Source organism: Chamaea fasciata, unplaced genomic scaffold (genome assembly GCF_029207755.1).
Source record: "Chamaea fasciata isolate MVZ Bird 193981 ecotype frontalis unplaced genomic scaffold, bChaFas1.0.hap1 SCAF_5, whole genome shotgun sequence".
Lineage (NCBI taxonomy): Eukaryota > Metazoa > Chordata > Aves > Passeriformes > Sylviidae > Chamaea > Chamaea fasciata.
Window position 1 is genome coordinate 11,451,293 of NW_027094090.1, and position 25,796 is coordinate 11,477,088.

The window sequence follows — 25,796 nt, forward strand, 5'->3', positions numbered from 1 at the left end:
GGGTGGGCAAACCGGGAGAGGCTTGACCGATGCCCAAGAAATACTGAATTTAGATGGATTTAGATCATACAGAGAAGCAGACATTTATCTGTAACTGGATTTCAGCTCCATGTCATGCAAAATCTGCAGACTATAGCAGGAAGACTCTTAGCAACCAATAAATCAGATTTGTAATGGGCCTTTAAAAATGTCTGTAAGGGGTGACTGCCTGGGTCCCCTTTGGCCAAATTAAGATGCAATCTGACAGTACAGTAGCATCTGTGTGCTGACATTTTCTCGTGAACCTAGTGAAAAATGGCTCCAGATCTCTTCTTCAATCCCCAAAAGACTGTTTCTGAATAGCCATGCATTTTCCACTTGTATTGTTGTTTGTTATAATCACCATTCTCTCTGGTAATGTCTGACTAGCTTGTTTGGCTTTGCTTTCTTTGACTGTTTAACTGGCTGAGGGACTGTAGTGGGCAGTGGTTGTTTTACCTGGAATCAGAACCTCGTGCCAATACTACTGCTTACAAAGAAGAAATAATTTTTAAAAGTGTGTATTGCAAATGTGTTGTATAAATACTGCTAATAAAGCAGCTTCTGCCAGTTCTGCTGGAATTAGTAAGTGGGTTGAAAAGCATGTGTCTTAAATAATGTGCCACCCACGATACAGGTGAAAAAGGAATGCCAGCCGGCAATGACAGGTAAAACTGAAAATCCTAACAAAAGGCACTGGAATAAAGTCCTTAAAGGCCAGAAGTATATGTGTGGGTACAAGTGTTTGTTTATCCAAGGGAGAAGTTCACATTCAGGTACTACAAGAGCGAGAGGGGGAGGAGGAGCAGGGGAGGCACTCCTTTAATTATACTACAAGTGTGCTGGGTGGAAAGAGCCCCACATGGAATGGCCATTCAGGCTGATTCCGCAGCTCTCCTCCAGCGTTCCTGAGCAGTAGCTGCAGCCCAGAGGTGGGAGCAGCCTCTCTCTGTCCACTTGTGGGGTGATTGCAGGGAAGCAAGGAAGGGGACCATGTTTCTCCAGAGGGATCTGTGCCAGGGGATTCATGGGGCAACTGGGAATTCCGCTCCAGTGAAAACCGCTTGTTTAAATGTTCCCTCAAATAAGGTGGCTCCATAGCACAAAAGTAGGGCAAGTAGGAGTCTGAAGGGTAGCTGTGAGAAGTTGTCAGTAGTATGGATCCTCTCCAGAAAATGTGGCCCATGTTTTTTGTGACTGCTTAATAGTGCCTACTATTTTTGTTGGTGCTTAGAAAGCATGTTGTGTGCAGTACTTACAAAACCCCCAAATGTTACTTGCGAGACTTGTTACAGTCTTTTGAGATTAATTTTCATAGACCTAAATGCTTCCACTACCTCCAGAAAGGGGCAAAAAAGGAACTTTAACACTGCGTGCACATCCCATTGCTCCTTCTGGGCAGGTAGATAATTTGACAGTAGTAAACACTTGCTTCATGGAAGGTGACACAATTGCACACTGGGATTGTGGAAAAGAAAACAAACATCTTGCAAAGCATCAGACAAGCAGAAATGCCAATGAGAGATGTTCAGATAAATGGGGTTAAAAAGCTTTGGGTGACAGAAAGATTCCAGATGCCTTTTTCACAGTGACCATCGTTACAAAGCACTGGAATGCAGCTGCAGTTTTGGAAGGTAAGCCAAACCAGGTTGATTTTCAGGTGTGTATGTACATATTCAGAATAAAATGGGTGTCTAATACTGAACAGGAACAAATCAGATTTCAGAACTTTACACATTAAGAAAAACTGGATTGAAGATCACTACAGGCAGAAAAGTTTCAGAAGAAATTAAATTAGCAAATTTAACTAAAGAAATACACACATCCAACTAGTAGCATTGTCTATTGATTATGTGATTATTAACAACAACATTATTTAAAGTGGGATTTAACAGTGAAAATCTGATTTAGGAAATTAAGCATGACTTTTGACTTTTATTGTCATTACAAAATGAAAACTGCCCAGGGACTTTGCTTGGAAATGTACAATTTCTCATGGTGCAGCAGTGACACACTGGACCTCTGTAAGGGGGGAGGGGAAACAGAAATAAAATGGTGGCACTAGGAAAATTTCTCACTATCACATTCTGAAAGCTGTGTCAATACATCCTGTGGATGTATTTAAAGTCAGGATTGTCTTCTGGTTGTGATGAAAATAAATAGTAACAAGAATTAGATAGATTAGTATATACTAACAGGAAAAAAGACTCAGACCCAGAGTATTGAAGTCTGAGAAAATTATATTTACATTGAAGCAGTCCCAAGTAGCAATTGCCAGTGTTCCAGCTGACAGACTCATCAAACAGCCCACCTATTTCCCATTTCAGTAGCAAATGCCTATACAGAAACCATCATGCTCTCACTGAAAAATCCGCTTAAGAACATTAAAAACCATATAGTATTCCTGGCTGCCCTAATGCAACCAGTTTAAATCAAGTTTGTTGTAAATGATGTCACTATAACAGAGTTGATTGTAGCCCATAGGGCCAAGAAAAGAGTATGGTCAGCCTAATTTACTTCTTTTTTTTTCCCCCCCTGTAAGAACATCCCCTTTCCTATTCCTATTCCTCTGTCATTGCTTCCTCATGTATATAGCATACCCCAGACCCACATGTCTGATAAAAGCACCAAACAAAAATCTCAGAGAGAGATCTCTGATCACTGTAGTAACTGTTTTCTGACTACATTATGCTGTGAGATAAAGAGGAGGATGGTTCTTTTGGTGACCTTTGGTGTTCCCGTACAAAGGATACCTATGTTTAGACTGCCCACTATTTTGTAGAAAACAATATATCAATGGTAGAATTACCTGAAAACTGTAAACTGAAAGTTGGCTGGGTTTGTTCTTTCTCTAACCATGGAAGGTTAGGTTGACTTTTTCAACTAAAAGGAAACCACTCTCACCTGGAAACACGCAAGATGCTTCTAACCTGACATTACAATCTTTTTCTTGTCACAATTCTAATTTCTTTGCATTCCTCCTCTCATACTTTTTTTCTGACTCTCCACAAACTTCTTTATTTATGTAAACCTTCTTTGATTTAACCTTACCAACCATCTATGACTTTTCCCTTCTGCCCCAACTCCATGTTCTGGGACAGTGAGAAGCCATTTCTGCCACCAGGCCTTTCTTTAGTCCAGGTGAAGTCAGAATTTGGTGCTGGGGGACTAGGTTATACAGAGGTGCATATCCAGATGCCTACAGAATACAATGCTCTCAATCTCATCAGTCTTCCTATGACAAAAAAGGAAATTATTTTTCAGAAAGAATTTAGCCTGTATTCCCATGGTTCAAACTTCTGAAGGGAGCAATGAAAGTTGGTGGCTTTCTTGGGACATTTTTATAACTTGAATCTGTATCCTGAATACCTGTATGATAATATGAATGGTACTAAAGGAGAGTGGGGTTTATGGCTCGGTTCTGCCTCTGCTGAAATCGGTCCCAAGTTTCACTCTAGAGATGAGTCAAGAGAACATTTAGTAGAGAAAATCTGATCTTGCAGATGAGTTCAGGTTAAATACATTTTATCATCTTCCTGGCAAAGAAAACAAGCAAATAGGATTGATAATGAGTGATCAACTGAACCTCTAAACCCTCTAACTGTTATCCCTTATGAAAATATGAACAACAAAAAAAGTGCCTGGGAAAAATTCTTTAATCTGAAGGTATTAGGAGTTAAGTCTTTACAGCCATGACAATCCCCATTGACAGAATTGCTCGTAACCCAGAGGTGATGGAATACAAATGGGCATGGATGTGGGAAGCATTACAATAGAGAACACATCACAATAAAAGCTCTCTTTCTCAGTTATCCTTTCCTTTCCAGTCAAATAAATAAATTGCAGTGAAGTACAGTCTGAAGAATTATTTCCACTAGAGTGCTTTTCTGATGACAGAGAAGATGTAAGCTATAAAAGTCTGTCCTAGATAACAGAAATTAAAGATTTCTGGAAGTTTGTAAAGATTTAGGAACTCTTCGAGTCTGGATTGATTCAAGCAGACTAATTGGGTATGGATTGTGTAACTTCAGACTTGGTCATCTGCTGAGAAACCTGCTCTGATGGGAGCACAAAGCCTTGGCACTCCTGTGCTGCTCCTGCTCTCCATCTGTCTCCTCTCCCAAGGTCCTGGCTTAAATCTTCAGGATTGCTCATGACGTTGGCCGAAGTTATTGGAGTGACTGTACTCATCTCTGTGACGGCAAAGCCATGATGAGTCCAGGAGGTGATAATATTTGTAATGAAACTGGTCCTGCCTCTGGAGGCACAGGACCTTCAGGGCAGAGTTCCCTTTCATTAAAGGATTTTTCACCTTCAGAATTAGCTTCTTGGAAGAAATTCTGAAGGGTAACCCTGTAATGTTATGCAGTCAGATACAATCCAGCATTTTGTATTTTAACAGCGCACATAATCCAAAGAGGCGTGAGGAACAGTGTCTTTGTCACTAATTAGGGTTCTCTATCACATGATTGGGATCAAGAACATCTAAAAGCAAAGCTCGATTATGACACCAGCCCCTGGAATATTCCATAAATCTAGAACATCTGGGGAGAATTGTAGATGGCTGAATAAATAAGCTTGATCAGATCATAATTGTTCACTCTTTGATCACATAATTGACTGTGGCAACTGGAAGCGTGCATGCCTCTGTCTTCAGACCTCTGCAGCTCCTGACTGACTGAAGGAGACTGCAGTTTTGGTGTTTCTTGTTTAGATGATGAAATACAAGGCGGTTCTGGAAAACACAAGAGAAAAGTTTGTGGAAATGCAAGTATCATTGCACCCCAGAAATCCTTATGGGATGAGTGGTAGCTATATCCCTCAGACAGCACTAGGAGGAATTTGCCACACAAAAGGAAACGGTAACTCCGAACTTTCCTAGATTTTGCATGGCTGGATTTTAAAACCTGGAATAACTGAGGGTATAGTCTGTTCCCATTCTGTCATTGCAGCTGTCAAATGCTGTTGTCGAACCAACTGCAGCGACATAACCATCAAAAAACACCTGCCTGTGTGACTATTGGAAAGTCCTTCTGAAAAAGGAGGTGTGTGCCAGTAGGGAGCTCTTTATTGTGTTAGGTTTTTTCCTTCTGCAGATTCAGCAGGTGCTATATATTATCCTTTACAACCTTCAGCCATTTGGAGCTAGGACACTGTAATTATGCTCCCTGTCCGTGGAAGTTACTATTACTGTGTGAAATACGAGCTCTGCTCAGAATTCAAAACTAAACTGAGGAAACGTTTGCTGCTGTTTTCATACCAACAGAATAACAGCAGTGTTCATTTATACTAGTAAATGCTCTCTGCCCCTTAAATGGTGGAACCTGTATAAAAAAAACCCCTTATTGCTAATATGTAAAGAAGTCAAATTCCCAGTGTTTACAGTTCTCTCCTACAAGTAGTAGTTTACATTTGTGTAGTTAATTTTATTAAAAAAATTCATAGGGGTTTGCTTCTTTGTAAGTGTGAAAATAAATTGGGAGGCTGAGACAGAGAAAATACACAATCATTTTTAAACAGAAGTAACTGTCAGTCATCTTTTTAGAGATAGTAGTTCTCTCAGGGCCCTTCCTAATGAGTTGTCTTAATTACACAATGCTTTTGGATTCCTATGTGGGTCGGTCTGTAAGTACCTGCACCTGGCTCCCCCAATGACTCAGTAGCACAGGAGAAAACAAAGTTGGGTTTTCTATCTCCTGCTGCTCCTACTTTTGCAACCTCATCCATATGAGAATTGCCTTTTGTGAAGTTTCATCACTTTCTGACTGAAAAAATGTAGCCTGTTTTTATCTTGCTCTGTTCTCTCCTGAAGTTATTCAGAGGAACTGAGATATGGGGAAGGATGCCTTGCACACTATTCCATTAGGATAAATAATGTATGCTGTCTATTGTGTTTCAAAGAATGCTTCAAAGAAAACTCTCCATGGCATAGTTATGATAACAAGCAGGAAAAAAATAAAAAGAGAGCACAAGAAAATATAGGTGCTTTGGTATTATCTGCTAGTTCAGCATTACAGTGCTGGATACTAGTGTGCTTCCTTTGCCACAGCTCTTGGCAACAGCCACAGCAGTCCATGGAAAATGATGTGTAGCCTACAGCTGCCCTAGGAACCACGAGAAAGTTTTTGTTGCTCTGTACCTCCAGGAGATAAGGTGCAGATTGTCCTTGGCAGAGGTTTACTGCAATGTGACCAGCTCTTGAATATTTTCTTGTCCTGTTTATTACTTCTTCATATTTTCATTTTAATAGCAAAGTCCCACATGCTCCCACAGTCTCCCAGGGGAATGACCATGACTTTTAAGAAGCACTGGTATTCTCAGTTTGAGGTTCTCAGCCCACATCAGGTGACTGAGTCTGCAGGAATTGCTACAAATGTTGGTGCACTTCTTGAAGGTAGAGAACACACTCTTACCTCCTACCAAGCATTATGTTTTTATCATACTCTGTGTTTTTCAATCACTTCTGTGTATAAAGCTTAGTATACATGAATTACCCACTGTAATAAGAATATGTGGTCACATAATCCAGATTTCACCTCAACAGCAAATACAAAAATTACTGGTAGGATATCCTAAATGTTTGATATGGAATTTGCTTCCCCAGCTGGAGTAACAGCAGGGTATTTGGCCCAGCATCCTGCTTTTCACACTGGGATAGAGTAGCAGCACCAGGCCATGTGGGGTAATGCTTTCCTTTTATGCCTCTCAGTTTCCAATATAGCTCACCAAGATACTAGGATATTTTCCAACTGATATGACATTCTTGTTCTAAGCACAAATTGATATTTATGTGGCCACACAATGCAGAAGAAATGTCATTTCCAGTGTTATTCTCATGGATACATGCTCAGTGGTGTGTATGTAACCAGACCTTTACACCTCAGTACAGGGTGACCCAGTCATGGAGGAAAACGGGTTTGTTATACCTTTACCCGAGCTTACTGCTGCCTTGTTGATGAGTCTTATATCTTCAAGCACCTCAGACCTTCCTGCCATCATTAGAAATACTTTAAAACTTTAAAAGTCAAAAGCTGTAAGTTTTGGCTAAGTCAGCATGTAAATCTGAAAATGTGTTTCATTTGTGAAAAAGACACTTCTGTCCATATGAGTCATGCCTGGCAAAGGCAAAGTACAGTAATAATAATTAAAAAAAAAATCAGAATAAGTTCTTTTTCAGGAAATTACAATTAAAAAAAAAATCTAGGAAGGTGTCTGATGTAGAATGTGCCTCCTCTTCTGGGATCATAGTATTCTCCATCAAATCGCCTCTTCTCTGGTACGGGAATATTTGAATATTTTTCCCCCTTTGTTTTTGCAGGCATGCCTTTGAAATGCGAGTTCATCTTACCCCTTTGCATATTAATTTGGTTTGCCTATTTGTTCATCCTTTTTATGGTTCTCCCACCCTTCACCAAAGGTGTAAGGGGAGAATGGATTGAAGCAGATGTCGATGAACAAATGCATTTTTGTCTTTGAGTGCAGTGAAGTTGTCTGTAAGAGACAGCCTTGGTTTGCCCTTAAAATTACTGACCCTCTCTCTGAAAATGGCTATCCTTGAACCTTGGTGTGAACATCTTACACTGACAGAGAGAATTGACCATTGTCAACAAAGGTTTGTAACCAACTATCTCTGCACCAAGAAGTCAGTGGGAGGGAAAGTGTTTAACGAGCTGAGAGGAAGACAGGGCATGGAGAGGAGCTGAGAGCAGAGGGCTTGGAATAAAGCTCCAAAAAGGAAAGAAAGTCAACAAGTTACAGAGAAATAGAGAAGGCAACAACAACAACAAAAATTAAGAAAAATGAGAAAGAAAAATTAAAATTAATGATGGCAGAAACAGGAATCCTTATGCACATCCTCAAGCCGTCATGGTAAAGAATATAAGCCCAACAGCTTTTCCTTCACTTCTCCATGGAAATAAAACAATTATCAGGAAGCTATTTTATTCTTCAAAGAAGTTATTTAAAAGCAGTTCCCCATTGTGGAAAGACTTGACATCAAGAACAGTTATTGTCTCTCACAGGCATTCTTTATGATTCCTGTTTAACTCAAAACTGACATACCATGCTACTTAACAGAAACAGATGCTTTTGCCTTATGGAAACTGAGGAATAAGGAGAAAAATGTCTTTGAAAAGAAAAATAATTGTGAGCTGAATTGTGTCCAAGGAGAGTTAAACCAGTGATAAATTTCCTTCCCCAAGTGTTAAGGTTTTCAGGGAGATGAGGTTCTTCACTTCCACCCCAGGCTCTCCTCCTTGCTCCTGATGCTCATGCCATTCCCCTCTTGCTCTAAAACATCCATATCCCACCATCGCAATTTCCTCCCTCCAGAAGGACCCAGCGTCTGGTGTGTTGTACTGGGCTCCTCTCCCCCGCTGCAGTTTGGGGAGGGTTGATGTCAGGGTTATCACTGGGGAAAAACGTCTTATGCAGGTTTTCAGCATCCTGGTGAACCATAGGCTGTTGAGGAAGAAGAGGGTGGAAAGCTGAAGATGGAGAAATCCAGTCATTGTGGCCTCTACACAGCATCCCTACTCATGAGAGAAGGCAGAGAGGCAGCAGTGTGAGCGAAACGGTCCAAAATCCTGTCTGCTTTGTGATATAATGTTATATGAGAGCAAGAGAAAACTGTAGGTTTTGACAGAAAGTCACCTTCTAGCACTTTGACACTCAGGTTCCTTGAAGCTCAGCCTGAGTAAAACCTGGTTAAATGAAAATCTAAAACATATGCTTTATCTTAAAGTCTTTGAAGAAGTGTCTTCACTTCTGAAACACATTGAAGCTTTATTACAAGCTATACTCTGCTTTAAGGCACTGTGGTGTAAATTTGAAATAACTCAAAATCAGTAGTATTTTCCTAGCAGTGGAAGAGAGGGAGTTCACCCCTTCCTCCCAAGCAGAGGGATGAATTCCTTCTAAATCATTGGCACTGTAAACTTCTTGTAATGTGGTGCTGGCCCTTACTTTCATCTGGAAGATTAGAATTAAGTATCACCTTCATTTTACAATTATACTTAATTAAGTTAAATCATTATGTTTTAAACCTTCTGTTACACTCTAGAAAATTTACTTCAGCCAAAACTTATACATATTTTTTTACTTTAAATTCTATGCTTAGGAGTGTTTCCCTAAACCCAGGAATGCATATTAAAAACATGGAGAGCTAGTTTTCTCTGAAATGTTGCTACCAGTATTTCTGTTTTCATAGTTAGAGATGCATTAAATGTCAGGGTGGTCCAAGGTTTGTCAGTTTGTAATAATGACAGAAGTCCTGGGTTTATCAGAGAGGAGGTGTAGATAGTGAATGAAGAAGTTAATGAAAAGTCAGTGTTGCAATTTATATTAAAGTGCCAAGAGGCAAAGACTGAACATGCACAAAAGAGGTAAATAATTTCATTTGCTTAGGCACTGTGTTCTGTATTCCAGGTGGTAGTGTCAAACTGAGAGGATATTCCAGGAAATAATCAAAAAAGTTCTTTTCTAGGACCGTTAGTCCTAATCCTCTCATCATCTTTTTTTTTTTTTTACACTAATATCATGCGCTATTTTAGTCTTATTTACTAGTCCTTAACAAATAATTCCTTTTTCTCCTCATTAAGATGACTATTAACTTATTAGTGATTGCCTCTGATGCAGTAAGTACCACAAATTTTGATCAGTATCATTTGTGCACATTTATAAACAGAAATTCAGTGTCCACCTTAAAGGGGTTGTGAACATGCACTTCTACATTTGACATGTTCTGTAGCTGTACAATGTATTCTACTGTTCAAGGATTTCAGAATTCTTAACATAAAAGCACGTTTTACTCCAAACCAAGACAAAGGTTATTTTTTAGAAGTGTAAACCATGCAGTATTAAAGCATTTCTAAGAACTTATTAATCCATCCATCCATCCATCCATCCATCCATCCATCCATCCATCCATCCATAATAGAGAGACACTAAGAGGTTCATATATAAGAGTTTAGTTTTCCACCTTTTTTTTTTTTTTTTTGGCATAGGAAGGACCAAACCGGAAGCCTTTCTACATTCAAATTAAATTTTTTTACAATTTCTTGCTAATGAAAAGCAAAATAGTGACCACCTGTTAAAATTACTAGAGTTATAACACTGTATCAGGGATTGCATTTTTTTTTTAAATTAAAATACATGTACCATTTTTCCAGAAGTGTAGAACTGGAAGAGACCTCTTAGCCATTGAATTCAGATCACCTATAATCACAGGAAACAGTATCATAAAATCTCCTGGATAAGCAAATCAGTTTTTCTGTACTCAATGTGTGGAGCACCAACTACGTTCTACTCAGTTATCAGTGTTTTTCATTGATTTCTGTGCTGTGCTCTATTCACCAATTAACTAGGCATATCACCTTCACTGACCCAAATACAGACATTTTGCAGAATAATCTCTCATCCAGCAGCCAGATTTGCTGCCTTATTCCCTTCCACCTGTCTAGCTGCATTGTGATCATATTTTTTTCTACTGAATATTTTCCTTTTTATTTGTTATTTTAAAGTCATAGTCATAATATCAAGTAATGGGTGATGTTCAGATGTGTCAGTCAATTCTAAATTATTAGAATAGTTTCTAATTTATGCTTTAAAAATACATTTATTTTAAAATTTAGTTCACAATAGAGATTGGTTTAACTTTTGTTGCCACAGTGCACATCCAGTTTGTGTCAAACAAATCTAATAATACAAATCTAGTAACACAAACAAGCATTGTCCTTGGTGCTTGAATCAAGGCGTGTACTACACAAAAGAGGAGATCATTAAAATGCTTGATGGGGAGACTTCCATTATGCCAAATATTCTTCTGAACTCCTGGTTGTATCTGTGGTAATGATGGATCAGTGGAACAACCCTCATGTATAAACATGATTGCTGTATTTGCTGCATTCTCAGTTCTGGATGTCTGAGATTTCACTAGGTATAGCCCCTTTAATTGTGATTTTTTTTCTGCGTTCGTATTAAGTCTTACATGATTTTAACTTTAAAGGAGAAATGTCACACCCTTGTAATCACATCACATTTATTAATTTTATTATTTGTGCTTCCACATTTCAACATTCTCTTAACTCATTCTTCCTGTGACCTTGCTTGGTCCAGACTTTCAATAAAGGAATTTCTTAGAAAATTAATACAGGCCATTTCTTCTACACTGTTGTGTTGTAGGGATCTCACAAAATCTGTAGTTGACAATTAAAATTAACATTCCATGAGACTACTAGAATAAACTCTTGAATACTGGGAAACAGCAATGAAGAAACAATTTTTGTCTATAGAGCACCCAACTCTTTGTATTAATAGTCATCCTTTGATCTCCTCCTGGAGCTGACAAGATAGGAAGCAAACCAGTAATTTTCAGGGTGTATTTCTTCTAATAAAAAAAAAAAAAAAAAAGAAAGAGATAATTGCAAAAGCATGTGTTACATCAATATGGGACTTGCCTAGATAAAGATTCAGACAGGCAACAAAGAAAAAAATCTGGATTTCTAAACAGCAGTTAAGTTAGTTACTGTGCTAACACAATCCTGTGGGAGAAAAAAAAAAAAAAAAAAGAATTTCCTGCTCTTAAAATAGCAGTTTGTGGCATAAATCCTATTACATAAACAAACTATTCTGTGTAGGAGAGGTAACTTTTGTTTCTTGAATACTTAGGTAGCTCTTTAGTGTTACTTTGGCCATGATGAGCTGCTGTGACTCTGGGCTGTTACATTTCTAGAGCCTTCTGTCAAGGAGGACTCAAACCACTTGTCAGTTTACCAGCAGCATCGCCTGCAGAGAAATTGGAGACTGAACTCCGTAGTGAAGTGGTAACTTTTAGCTATGTTCACAAGTGTCTCTCAACCCTGAGATGTCACTTGAGAAAAAGCCACGTTCCAGAATGCTTTGAGATTCTGCTTTTGAAGTGACAAGAGGAGACTGACAGATGGGAGAGCAGGCTAAAGTCAGGTTCAACAGAAGTAAGAAATGCCCACATATGGGCAGCTGGGTGCTCTAGTCTTTCATGACAGAGATGAGTGACTTAGAATTTATACATAAAAGCAGATGACAAACTTTTATTGGCCACAGCACTTAAGAAAATTAAAGTGAAAATTCTTATATTTCCCATTTAGTTGGTGAAGATTTTTAGCTTCCTGAAGCACTATTTTTTTTTTTTTTTTTTTTTTTTTTTTTTTTTTTTTTTCCCTGTGAGAAATGCTGTATGGCCTTTAAAGAGATGACTGAGGAATAGAAGTACCACTGTGACCAGTGAATTCTTCACAAGAAATACATTTTCACATAAGACTTCCAAAACAGAGCATAGCTTGATAAGCCCTGGAAAGCTGCTATTTCGGTAGACACACACAAAACATTACTGGGAGATTTCTGTAGCTGACATTAGAAATGGAAATTAAAAAGAAGTTTAAAAAACTCTTCACACATGTAATACTAAGTAGGAGGAGTGTGTGCCATGCTTTTTGTCCCATGTAGCTTACCAACCAATGCTGATGTCCCAGGAGTGAACTTGTTTTTGGTTGTGGCAGGCTGTGCAAAACCAATACAACAGGAAAGAAATGTGATGAAATGACAAGAAACCAAAACACAACAATCCAAGGATTGTACATCCATATTTATGAGTGCTGATTCAAAACTAAAAGAAATCAAAGAGGTATAAAGTCGCTCCAATAAAAGTGTTAGGACCTGTGAAACAGCTTGTGATAAATGGAGAAATAAAGAAAAATCTTGTGCATTTGCTTAGAAAATAACAAAGGGATTGGCATAGTAGGAAGCTGTGTAATTGCTAAAATAAGGATATTATTTTTTCGCATTAACCTGATGATGGGTTAGTACAGAAACCAAATCTGAAAAGGAAATATTATTGTGAAAACAAAATCTCTAAAGATTGTTAAGCAGTTGGAGGAATGAGTAGAAATTGCTCTGCCTGTTGACATGCATTTCTAAACACACTGAAATCAGGAAAAAACTGTAAGGATTAACTCAGTATTTTGGAAATTGCAAGGAAAGGATTCAGTGGCCAGCACTTTACACTGTGCTGTCTTTTTATGCCAAGCCCTTACTGGGGCAGTATATTTGGGTATATGACTGTGTCAACTGAAACAGAGCTCAGTCCAAAACGAGAGTGGGAAGAAACAGGAGGCATGGAATGGCTCAGCTCATTGTTACCGCTGTTCTACACAGTGATTCTGATCTGATTAAGATTCATATAGTTAATGAAAAAAAAAAAGGCATGTTTGGGAGTTTGAGAAAGACACTTTTATTTTAAACATAATCTGCATTATATAAAGCTTTCTGTGTTTACACTGTGAAAGTGCTGACACAAGCTGATAGTCACTCATAAAGCAAATTTATTTTTCAAAACATCAAGTACAGAATGCACAAAAAAGCTTACAAAAGATTGAAGCATATTTCAGAAAGAAAGAAAAAGATTTAAAATACATTTTATTAGCCTAGAAAATATGCTGGATTTCACATAAATCTTTTATTTGTTCTCCTTAAAGACTTAACCATAGTCTGTGACTGAAATTTTATAACTTTAGAGATACACCGTTTTCAGATTCATTGTGAAACATCCAATATTCCTTCTTGAACCTTCATATAACCTTAGCTAGAGGTTTTACTTAAGGCTAAAGCTTCTCATGAAGAATTAAGGCTGTCCCAGCTTTTCCCATTTCATTTCTTCAACTATGGAGCTGAAGAAATGAAAGCACTAATCCTTCTCAGCGTGGCTTTTAGTTCCAGGCAGAACGGGAGTTCACAGAGCAGTTGGGCTATCAGATTGCGTCACCCTGGAAGCCACATCCTCATTGCCATGGCAATGGCATGCAACAGTTCCTGAACCTCCTCCACTGAAACAGTTCCCAGTGGGTGACAAACACAGGTTGAGCACTGCATCCGATTTTGGAGGTTTTATAAACCACTTTTGGTAGGGACAGGTTTTGGAATCTGTGTGTGTGTGTGTGTGTGTCCTGTGTAGTTATATCAGTAAAAATCTGACTTCCCATGTGTTCACATGGGCTCTGGATAGCAATAGAACTCACCAGCTTTCCATACAACTAGGTTTTGCTTTGCTAAGTGTATTCTCCTGAATCTTGGAATTATTACTATTATTACTGATCCAAATACACCAATACAAACACAGATATTAATGTTTGTGGCAAAGTTGGATATTTGAGGCAACTCCTTTTATTGTGCCCTTGACAGATGTAACTTGGTTGAACTCTCTTGGACAGAACAAGCTGTGATTTGGCTTCCTAGAAGAAAAGACAACACTGGAGATGGGTCTGGGATTCTGATGAGTTTTGGATTTATTTGGGTCCTTTTTAATAATAGTCTAGTCTATATTCATTCCTAAGTCCCTAATGCCTTTGATTTTTTGACTCTTTTGACAGTGAAATACAGAGATTGAAAACTATGCCGGTCCTTCTATGCAACACACTTAAAATTAGAGATCTAATTAGGTGGTTTTGTGCCATTATGCATTTTTCCAAAGTGGCCTGGTTTTTATTATCAATAATAAGAATTATTGGTTCTTACAGGTAAGAAGCATAAACACTGATAAACCTCATTTTTTAGGGCTTGTTGCTGAATTGTTCCTTGTTGCTTGTTTTGACATCTTATTTTTGTCTGTACCTTTCCTGAGACTGTTGGCACTTCTGTCAGGTGCATAGCAAGTTCCATATATATCCACCTCTGGATGTTCAAGGGTAGGGAGAAGACAGCTTACTTACAACAAAATTGCACTCAGATTTCACATATGTTAGCTTCTCCTGCATTGGAAGGTATTGGAAAATGTGTGAGATGGAAGAAAAGGATTGCACTTCTCAAATACACTCATCTTACAAGACTTGCTCTCTATTGATTTTTCCTCAGGATCTCTTTGACTCATGCTAACTTGATGACAGAAATCCTTGCTCTATAGGGAAGAAAACACTTCAGCTGTGTAGCTTTAAAACTGATGAAAGGTTTGTTTAAACACTGGGGGAATAATCAAGTCACCTTAAAATCATCTCTGTACTTGAGGTGAGCATAGTGTTGTCTCACTTTGGGAAAATGAATGCTGCTGATGTGTCTAGTACTTTTTTATAACTGCAGGTACTGCGTATTTAAAAAGCAACACATCAAAGTGATTTAATGCATTAATTGGATAAAAGGAAAAACAAGTAAGTCTCTAAATGAAGGAAACTTAATAAAGCTGGCAGATCTTTTGCAAATAGAGAAGTATTTTCTTTGTATAATGCAGAATTCTTCTGAAAGAGAAGTTTTTCTTTGATTTAGCCTTGATTAAGTGTTTCAGGGGTAAAAAATCCAATTATGCCTAAAATCAATGTGTTGAAAATACTCAGAAGAGAACTTAAAGCTAATTGATGTATCTGAATTCATATTCAAAGTGAGGAATTACCTAACATATGTCTGTAAAGCATTGTACCAAGGTGTTCATTTCCTTGCAGCATCTTTCTTCTTTCAAGATACTGCCCTCAAAACTTTAAATCAAAACAAGCAAATCCAGTATCACAAATGTACTGATTGCTTTTCAAACTGTCTGAAGAGTTTTAACCACATGCTGAATTAGTGGATCAGAATTCTCTAGAACACTTTCCTTGACTCCAATTAACTTGTTTTCTGACCTTGGGTAAAGTCACTGGACATTCTTTTTGTCTGTATATCAGTAATTTAAGGACAATGATGTTTATGAAGTGATGTTTACAGGGTTTTTTTTAAAAATCAATTTATACTAAAAGACAAAAATTTGAAGTCCTACTGCTAATAACTTTCAAATCTCTTTAAACCCAAACATCTCCAATTTGGTGTTACTTTTTAATGTTTCTCACTTCATGTTCCATTAATGTGTGATTATTGGGGTGTTGTTAATGTTGCTACACTTTATCAACTGCAAAGGTATGATGTTATGTTTCAGTGGCCTAAGAGTACAGACACCAACAAAAGAAATCAGTGAAACAGTAGTGAGTTTCTAATTTCTCACTCTAAGGAAAGAGCATACTTTGGGCCTCTTATATGAGAAAAGTGTTATTTTTCCTTGTCCTTATGAATGGAAAGATTAACTTTTCTCAAAACTGAGAAAGATTTAGGACTACACCAGATAAGCTGGCGTATTTTATTGGCAGCATTCATTTGCTTTCTTCGTGCTGTGCAAGCTGACATGAATAGATTATAAAAAGAGGTGATAATACAATGAGAGACAGTTAAAAAGAAAATTGGGGGAAATGTAACCAGTTCATTTTCCTCTAAAATATAATTTAGTTTTTCCAAACAGCAACAAAACATGGGTATTTAGGCTAGTAAGTGGAGATATGTATATGTCCCAGATGGACTTTTAACCAGAGTAACATCATGATATTGGTACCTGCTAAAAAAAAAAAAAAAAAAAAAAAAAAAAAAATCAGCAAAGACCATTTATATGTCATGTTAAAATAGTTGGAAAGTTATATTTCCTGCCGGATTTTAAATTTTTACATATGGTCACATTTCAACAGCAAGGGAGACACTGAGCTACTCCTTTATAGAGCCAAACTGTGCCTAGCAAGATTTGCCATAGCTGCAGTGACTGGAATGAGTCCAGAAAAGCTTTTTCAGGGCTGGTCCAGAGCTGGACTTCTGGAACAGCACTGGGTGATACTGTGCTGATGGCTGGGTACTTCTGCAGCACCATGGCACAGCCTGCAGTGCAGGGGTGCAGGGAGCCCTGGGGCTGGGTGTAGGATCAGAGCGGGATCCAGAGCAGGATCCAGAGTGGGATTGTGTGGAGCTTGTTCTGGCAGCACAGGGCAAGGGATAAATGGGGGTGTCCGTTCCCAGCCAGGTCAGGCTCAGTGCTGCACTGGGAGATGGCTGGTGTGTTCATGCACCTGAGCTGGTAAAGGAAAGCTGTAGTGAAAGCCACTGTGGGTGGTTTTGCATCTCCCTCCCAGCCTCAGGGACAACGTATATCCAGCAGACACAAATGGCATGTTACTCCTCAGCCCTGGCTGATGCCACCAGTGCACTGTATATTTACAGTGGTCGTGTAAACACAGGTACTTCAAAGGCATTATATGAAGGATACAGCAAAGGCTCTGGGCATCTTTCCTTTGATGTTTTCAGTTGTGGATGAAGCTTGCTATGCTAAAAGAATTTTTCTGTGTGAGGTCTATTTAGCTCTCAGTTTAGCCCCAAAAACCTGAAAGTATGCTGGTTTTTGATTTGGTGTTATCAGTTTTTACACAAAGCCATAAAGTGGATAAGTTTAAAAATCATTTGAACAGTTATATTTAGTGTGTTTAATTAGAACTGAGTTAAGTGAGGACAAACCCAGACTTGGGAGTGACTGTTCCACTTAACCAAAGATCACTGGTCCATGAATCTTTTTTCTGTTAATGTAATTGCTTCTCTCCATTTTCAGGTTGTATTGCACGGATGTCTGATATGAAAGATGTTCACTAATGCTTATTCTGCTTAATTTGGGGTGTATCAATGCATTTAAAAATGCCTAAGAGGATACATGTGTATAGGCAATACATAGCAACTGCCTATTTAAATCATTGCTTTTCATTCTCATTAATACATCATCAGTGTCTCAGATAAGGGTCAAATGAACAAATAATGATTAAGTATATTTGATGGAATTTGCTTTATTTGCATTGTTACTAACTTCATCCATTCAGCTTTTGTTCTTCGATGATGTAAGTGTACTTTTCAACTGTTAGAGACCCTTTTATCAGCTTTGCCAGTGATATGCATGTGCTTCTCAAAGGAAATGCACTTTTCTCCATGGCTTGCTTCAGAGAATAAAAGGGAGTTTTAGAAACAATGAAATGTATTCTAGAGAATGACAGTTAATTCCCTATCTGATACAGCTGGACTTTAGTCAACAGAAATGCTGTGTGGCTGATAGAAGTTTTTGAACTGTGGAGACTGTGATTAAAAGTAATTAAATATTGAAATTTTTAAAATATATCTATGAACCCTGACTCAAGACAAGTATATTTAAATATCGTTCTTAGATGAGGTACGTATCTTCTTAGTACCTCATAATTTTACTGATTTCAAGTCCTGTGTCAGTATTAAAATGACATCAGAGAGTTCAGTTATAGAGAAGGTTATGTCATCTTTATATGTAGCAATCTGCCTGTGTAAACTGTATATAAATGTGTTTCAGATGCATTAAACAACAGCACTTCATGAGTCAGAGCATCCCTCTCAGAAGGCCTTTGCCAATGCATTGTACAAGGGTGAACTGGCAAACTGTTGATGTAATTTCACATTCCTTGTAATCTCTGGTAATTGTTGCTTCATTTCAGCAGGCAAATGAGTTCATTGTGCTTTGGGAAACAATTCACCCCTGAGAAAATATAATTCTGCCCCCTGGAAATCAGTAGTAAAACTTCAGATGATTTCTACAGAGTTGGGACTGACATACTCCTACGCATATGAAATGGGACCAGCAAAAGCTGCAGCATCAGTTAATTTCTGGAATATCCAGAAGTTATACTTCGCCCACACCTAACATTTGTTATCCAGCAGGAATTACACTGGCTTTTCGCATTAGAAAACAGTCATGGTTTAGCCTTTGTCAGTTCAGCTTTGTGTTTGTGTTCAGCTTTGTGCGTGGGGATAAACTGATCCATGCAAGTACCCAGAAACCCCAAGCAGGCAAGTCAGGGACACTGCTCACTGCTGCACTGCAGTCACAGGCTTCTCTCCTCACCAGTAAACGTGCACTCCTTTTTTAAAAATTTTTTTACAGTTCAAGAACTGCAACAGAAACCAGAAAGAATACTGTCTGCTCCCACTGATTTTCAGTCTGCTGCTAATTGAGACATAGCACTAACTCTGCGATGCTGGTGTATGTGACAACTCACACCCATTTACTGTCTATTACTGTTATTCTTCTGGCTTTAGAAACTAAATCTGGCATCCCATTTTACAGCTTTGGAAAAGATCCTCTGAGGAACAAAGTACTAAGATGCAGTCAGAAGTGTCTAGTCACTAATAGCAGTCACCATTTCAGCCCACAAAAGTGCCTGGATTAGTGTTTGACAGAAGCCTATTTGTTAAAAGGAAAAGATTTGTTTTAAAAGACAATGTCTTGGTAGGATGCCTATTAAAATAACAATTACAGCCTATAGAAATGGCAGTTTTGGAGGAGCCCTGGAAATGTTCTGCTTGTTTTCTACCCATCCAGTGCAAAAAACTTGTGTAGATGTGATGTCTTGACTTCATTAAAGGGACTTCTGCCAGGCTGACAGACCAGGAATCTGAACTCCTAAAAACGCACAAGCCAACCCTACAATTTTTTCCCCATATAAAAAATATTGCAGCCATAGCAAACATTTCAAAGAATAGGCATTTTAAAATTGCAGCAAGCAGGGGATCACTCGAAGCATTGTTCATGAACCAGTGTTCCTTCTTTTCTAGGGATGCTGCTTCAAATTAGGTAGTAATTTAGAAAATGTCTGTACCACAGAGATAAATCACTGTATCCCTTCAATGTTGCCACAAACAAAACATGCACAAAGATGCCTTTTTTGAGTGTGCTGGTATGTGAAACCTGCCCTTGCTGTCTCCTTACTGCCCTGAGATGAATTCTTGCTGCACTACACGGGGTTGCAATGGAGATAAGCAGGTGGTCACCCTTCCCTTTCTTGATGCTTCCCAAACCTCCCAGGCTCACTTTCGAGTCTCTAGTTGTTTATTCCTGTGTTCTGGTATGGAAATTTCTTTCAACTTTTATAAATTGTGAATAATTTTTGTCCAAACTCTGTCCTTGCAGCATTTATATATGACTTCTATAAAACATTTCCATCCTCCAGCCAGCTGTCTGCAAGGCAGCTGTGATCCACTGTGCTGGTCTGGTCTCGGTGATTAGGGAACTTCTTGCCTCTCTGTAAAGTCTGCTAAGTCAGATAGTCCCATGCTTAGGGATCCACATGAGGCCCTGCCACAGTTTGCTGCTATCTGAAATTAATATTTAAGCCTGACAACATATTCAAGGACCTGTGGTGTAGGATTAGGAAGATTCAGGCTTCAGAGCTGAACCCAAAACTTCCCCAGCATTTTCTCTCCAAAGTTAGCTGGAAAAAAAACCCAACAAAATTTCTGCATTAACCATCAACTTTGGAAAAGAGAAAATCCACAATTCCTAATGCAGCACTTATCTTAGAATACACTTGCTTTATTGGGAGGCTGAACCTTTGGCTGAAGCTCCTCTGCCTGACTCAGAGAAGCTGCATCTGGAGAAGACAGTAGCACTCACTACTTCAGTGTACCTGTAAAAATCTGCTTAGGGAGAAAAAAAAACATAAAGATTAGGAAAAAAAAAATAAGAGTAGAGAAAGGGGGAGAGTCATATTTCTTAAAGGCAGGACAGTATGAGAGCATTGAAAGGTCAACACTGTCTATTTAGGGCCGGGCTCTTAATTTAATGCACTGAGGGATGGTTCATGCTAGAGGGGAGTCTTTTCAAGCAGTGTCACTTTACATTTGGCCAGAGGAAGAAGGATTATCATCTCCTTTCCTGCAATGTGGAAAGGAGGCCACCATCCCACTCATCTTCAGGCATGTGGAAACAGTGGGGGAAATTAAACTCACAACAGCTCACACTGTTTCCTGTGTGCCAGTCGGAGATGGAGATATCCAAAGCAAACCCTGCTTCCCATGTATTGGCTGCAGGGACTCTGACAGACTGAAGTGAGACTCAAATCAGTGCTAACTGACAGAGTTTTTATAGGCATTCAAACATTAAAGAGGGACAAATGGTTGAGGAAATGGGTCTGTAGCCCTTGGAAAATCTTCCAACTTATTTTTTAGTATCTTTGGGAGTTCAGTTTCTGCAGGCTGGCCAGATACAGCTGCAAAACCACACAGGGCCATCAACACACTTTCTTTGGATGCCTTAAATCTAGTCTACCTGTCTAGATACTCCAGAGTAATTTATGAACACAGCAAGCTTTACAAAGCCCATCCGTGCTGCTTTCTGGTACAGTGTGTCCACAGGACTCTGCAGTGGGCCTCACACCATTTTCAGCCCATGACCCAGTCTTCACACTCTGCTTCATGGCTTCACACAGGGCACTCCCACAGTGAGTGGGATATAGATATAGATATCTTGTGGCTCCACAAAGGACTTCATTCTCAAGATTGTCTATTGATCATCATTTGTGAGCCCTGCAATTCCACTATTGCTCTCCTGTGAATCATTCCAAGCTACTGTGAGAAATTTGCTGCCCTTTCTGCTCTCCCAATAAGTCACCACCTCCTTCTCATGAGCTGGCAGCTGATTGAAATGGATATGAGATTTTCAAAGCATTGAAATAAAATTTAGCATTGTAATTATATTTTTGTAGGTGCTAGTAATAACAACGTAGTATTGATTCATCACATCTCAGGCTGGAAAACTCAGCAAGTCAGCAGGATTGGAAAGTGCAAAATTATTTTTAAAGACACTCTGTAATGAAACACTGACATAAAAACTGTAATTGTGAAAAAATGGTGAATATTTCTGCACACTCTTCCCTAAGTGAAAACTTTTAATTGCAAGATACAGATTTTTATATGACAGAATTATACTAGAACAAGGGAAAAACAAGGAGTTAAAACAATTCGTACTAGGTTGGGATGAAAGGAGAGCTGAAAGAAATCCCACTGAATCATAGAATGAACTGAATTTGGAGAGACCCATCAGGATTGTCGAGTCCAGGTTTTGACTCTGCACAGCACCATCCCCAAGAGTTACACGTGTGTAACTGAAAGCATTGTCCAAACACTTCCTGAACGCTGTCAGGCTGGTGCTGTGACCACTGACCTGGGGAGCTGTTCCAGTGCCCAGCCACCCTCTAGGTCAAGAACCTTCTCCTGATATCCAACCTAAACCTTCCCCAGCACAACTTCAGGCCATTCCCTCAGGTTCTGTCACTGGTCACCAGAGAGAAGAGTTCAATGTCTGTCCCTCCTCTTCCCCTCATGAGGAAGTTGTAACTGCAGTGAGGTCTCCCCTCAGTCTTTTCCAGGCTGAACAAACCAAGTGCCCTCAGCTGCTCATACTGCTTCCTCTCAAGGCCCATCACCATCTTTCTTGCCCTCCTTTGCACACAGTATAGCAGCTTAGTATCTTTTTTATATTGTAGCACCCAAAACTTGCCCCAGGATTTGAGGTGAGGCCATCCCAGTGCAGAGCAGAGTGGAAAATCCCCTCCCTTGCCTGGCTAGTGATGCTGTGCCTGATGCCCCCAGGGCAGGGTTGGTCCCCCTGGCTGCCAGGGCACTCCTGGCAGGATGGTGGGGTAAACTCAGGGGTGAGCATGCAGTGCTGGGAAACAGAAGATCAAGGTGTGAATTTCTGCCTGTTGACTGTATTTCTTTCTTTGGAATCATTGGTAGTGTTAAAATTAATTTATCTTTCTGTGGCTGCTCCTGTGAATTACATTAGCTATTCCTAGGCATGGAGATCTATCGGGCAGGAAGGGCACTGAGCGAGAGGAAATTTGCATTAGCCAGTGTGGTTGAGGGTTCATGTAAGCTCTGTGGCTGAGTATATGACTCTTATTTAGTAAGTAAAACATTCCTGAGGCTGCAAAACCTCAGAAATTGGTTGGTATTCCATCCACTGTGCACACATCTACCCCTCTATGCTGGCAGTACTGAATAGCAGCTGCCAGCATGAGATGCTTTGGAGATCCCAAGGACAGCTTAGCTTTAGGTTTAAGACATAATCAAAGGGAAGAGGACCCATGGAACAAGAGTGCCGAAAGGTCACAGAGAGAAAGGCCATTTCATCCCTGTTTTAACAGCTGCCACCTGCATGGGCATGATGAAGAGATGCTCAGTGTCTGGAGATCCACGTGAAGCTGCACATAGGGCATGGGGAGCTCAGTTAAATGAGTGCTCCTCACCTGAGGCAGCTCTGTAATTGCCACTGCCAGTCTGAGGCTGAACAGGTCTGGCTGCCTGAGGACTTAATATTCCCCAGACTTCCACAGATCTCTCCCTTAATGTTCTCTAATGGATAAATGCCAGCACAATGCAGTAGATAAATATGTGCTCCTAGTACTATTGACACCGCAGATCAGGCATTCGTACTTAAGGCTTATTTTCCTCATTTGTTACTTACTTAAATACAGAAAGAAAAGGGAAAAGGTGCAAGAGGCAAAGGGCTTTTGTTGAAGGAATGGCAGCAGTAATAACAAATCGGTCTAGTTATTGAACTGCTCAGAGCTGTCAGAAGGTAAGAACTTCCTGTTCATTTTTGATGTCAAATGGGGAGGGCAATCCCCATATTCCCCCTTCTAGCCTCTTGTTCTTGAGAGAGCTAGTCCTTTTAGCAGAGAATTTGGGTGATAGAATTCATATAGACTTCAAAAAGATCTGATGCTGATGCCAGTGGCATCACAGAGATGGCATTGTCAAGCTAGGGTGGTCATTGTGTGTATGTAATAGAAAATCATGCAGCCATCAGACAAGCTCTAAGCAGTTGCCTCAATTGCCTTTTACTAAAAGGCACTGTACCTTGCATCCAAAAGCTGTTCCATCCATGGGTTCATCAGGGATCTAACAAGCAGTTTGCAGAAATATCATTAACTCGATTTTAGATAGATCTATGGTTTATTTGTTTTTTAACATTCTAGTTACTGCAGAAAACTGCTTGACTTTTAATGACAGTAAGTGCATACACATAAGCAGTTTTGCTCCCTTGCTGCCCTGTACCTTTGTTGCTGCAGGCAGGCAGATAAGTGGGATATGCAAAAATCCTACAGTCCTGTTCTGTGAAGTTGTCACACAGATAGAATGTTCAAACATTTCACATTATCCCCATAATAAGAAAACAGAGCAGACAAATATGGCTGGGAAGAGCATGATGTGTACATTAATCCCAATCTAAAACATAACTGCTTGGTCAGATCTTCTGAGAGTAAAGACTTCAGCTCAATATCTCTGGTAATAGCATTCATCTCTGCACGCACTCCTAGCCTGTAGATGAGAATGGGTTTGGATGAATAAATGTTTCTTATTTTTATACCAGATACACCAGAACAAGTTTGAATTGAATAATTACAGAGCAAACTCTGTGGACCAATAGAATGACATGAAGAAACATCACTTCAGAAACCCTATTCTTAGTAAAAATTTCAGAATTTGTCTTCTCTCATTAGGCAAAAGGTCAATAAAAGTTTGGAGGTCTTCAACTTTGGAGTTTTATTATGGTTCATGCTGAGCTAAGAAACTTGCTGAAGTTGTGATTCTGAGTTTAAAGGGGGGAAGGGACACAGATGGCTCCTGTAAAGTTGGTTTTTCTCCAGAAGTTTTGTTTCTACACTAACTTTACAAATGTAGCTAGGATTTTATAAATAGGTATCATATGAAATGCAACATGGCCTGTGAAATTGAAGCAGCTCTTGGCCTAACCTCCAAAAGACTGATTTGGTTTAGCTAAAGTCTGCCAAATTGGGAGTAGATATGAAGGCAGTTACCAAGGCATACGTAGTCCTTATCTTTACACAAACAAACCCTTTTATTATAGCACAGCTCCTGCAGTGTCACGTGTTCCTTCATAGGACACAGCCCAGTTTCACACCAGTGGTTGTTTCCCTTCTGACTGTGCCCACCTGTGTGGGCAGACCCCAGTGTGCTGGCTGCCTCCACCGCCCTCCTCTCAAACATGTTTTGTGGCTTGGCAGGCACGGCAGCCTCCACACTCATCCAGCTCCCTGGGCAAGATGCCATGTGAGCCATTGCCAGGAGCACAGGAAAGGGGAAGCAGGAAGGTGTGATCATTAAAATCAGCAACCACTGTCAGTGCCCATACAGGAGGAAGTCCCATTACAATGATGGTTAAGGGAGGATGCAAACTGGCCTATAGCCTGGAATAACCCAACAGGTGAACATGGCTTTGATTCTGCTGCATGCTGAGCTTTAGGGACCATAAACAATGGTTAACAATGGTTAATAAGAGAGATATCATGATAGTTTTATTAATGTTTTTGTGCACAGAGTTCAGTAAACTCTGGAAAACTCTTGGGAAACAGGTGGGGAGTGTGTGTTCTGTGCAGAGGGAGGGAGGAAGCAGGAAAGCAGGAAGGAAAGCAGGAAAGCAGGAAGGCAAGAAGGCAGGAAGGCAGGAAAGAAGGCAGGAAGGCAGGAAGGCAGGCAGGAAGGAAGGAAGGAAGGAAGGAAGGAAGGAAGGAAGGAAGGAAGGAAGGAAGGAAGGAAGATGTACCCTTTCCCTAGGGAATAAATGCAGTATTCTCCACTGCTTTATAAAGCTTTCATTGTTCGTTCATTTTCAAAGAGATGCCTGTACTTTCCCATGAGACCAGAAAGAGTCCATAAAGCCCCTTATTAAATACACCTTACAAAAAAGCCCATACTACCATGATACTTCAAGACATCAGCAGTGATTTCTGAAGTCTCATGCAAAATTCAGGATTATATTTAGCACAGGAGATTGTTCCACTACAATGTATTCTGAGAAATCAACCTGTTGAGAGAACTTAACCTGTTGAGAATAGGGACACAGGTGCAGAACTTGGAGGACTAGGTTCAGCCTTCAGTATTGCCCAAATTTCCTGTCTGACCAGGAATAAATTCCAATCTTAAGGTTTTACATTTTTGAATTGGGATTATGGTAGTGCTGAAAGTCCTGCACATGCACAGCATCAAGTGACAGAAATGGGCACAAATTGGTAGCATCTTTTATCAATTCCATTTCTCACCTATCCATGTTATCCAGCCCTAACCCACCCTGTTTGCAAGACCATTCTTCCTTTTCAGATCGC

The 25,796-nt window shown here is 39.6% G+C and overlaps 1 protein-coding gene across 11 annotated transcripts in view; it reads left to right on the forward strand.

Moving 5' to 3' along the window:
• Positions 1 to 25,796, forward strand: part of MAGI2 (membrane associated guanylate kinase, WW and PDZ domain containing 2) — a 714,127-nt gene that overhangs the window by 329,078 nt on the left and 359,253 nt on the right. The gene's annotated exons all lie outside the window — the stretch shown is intronic.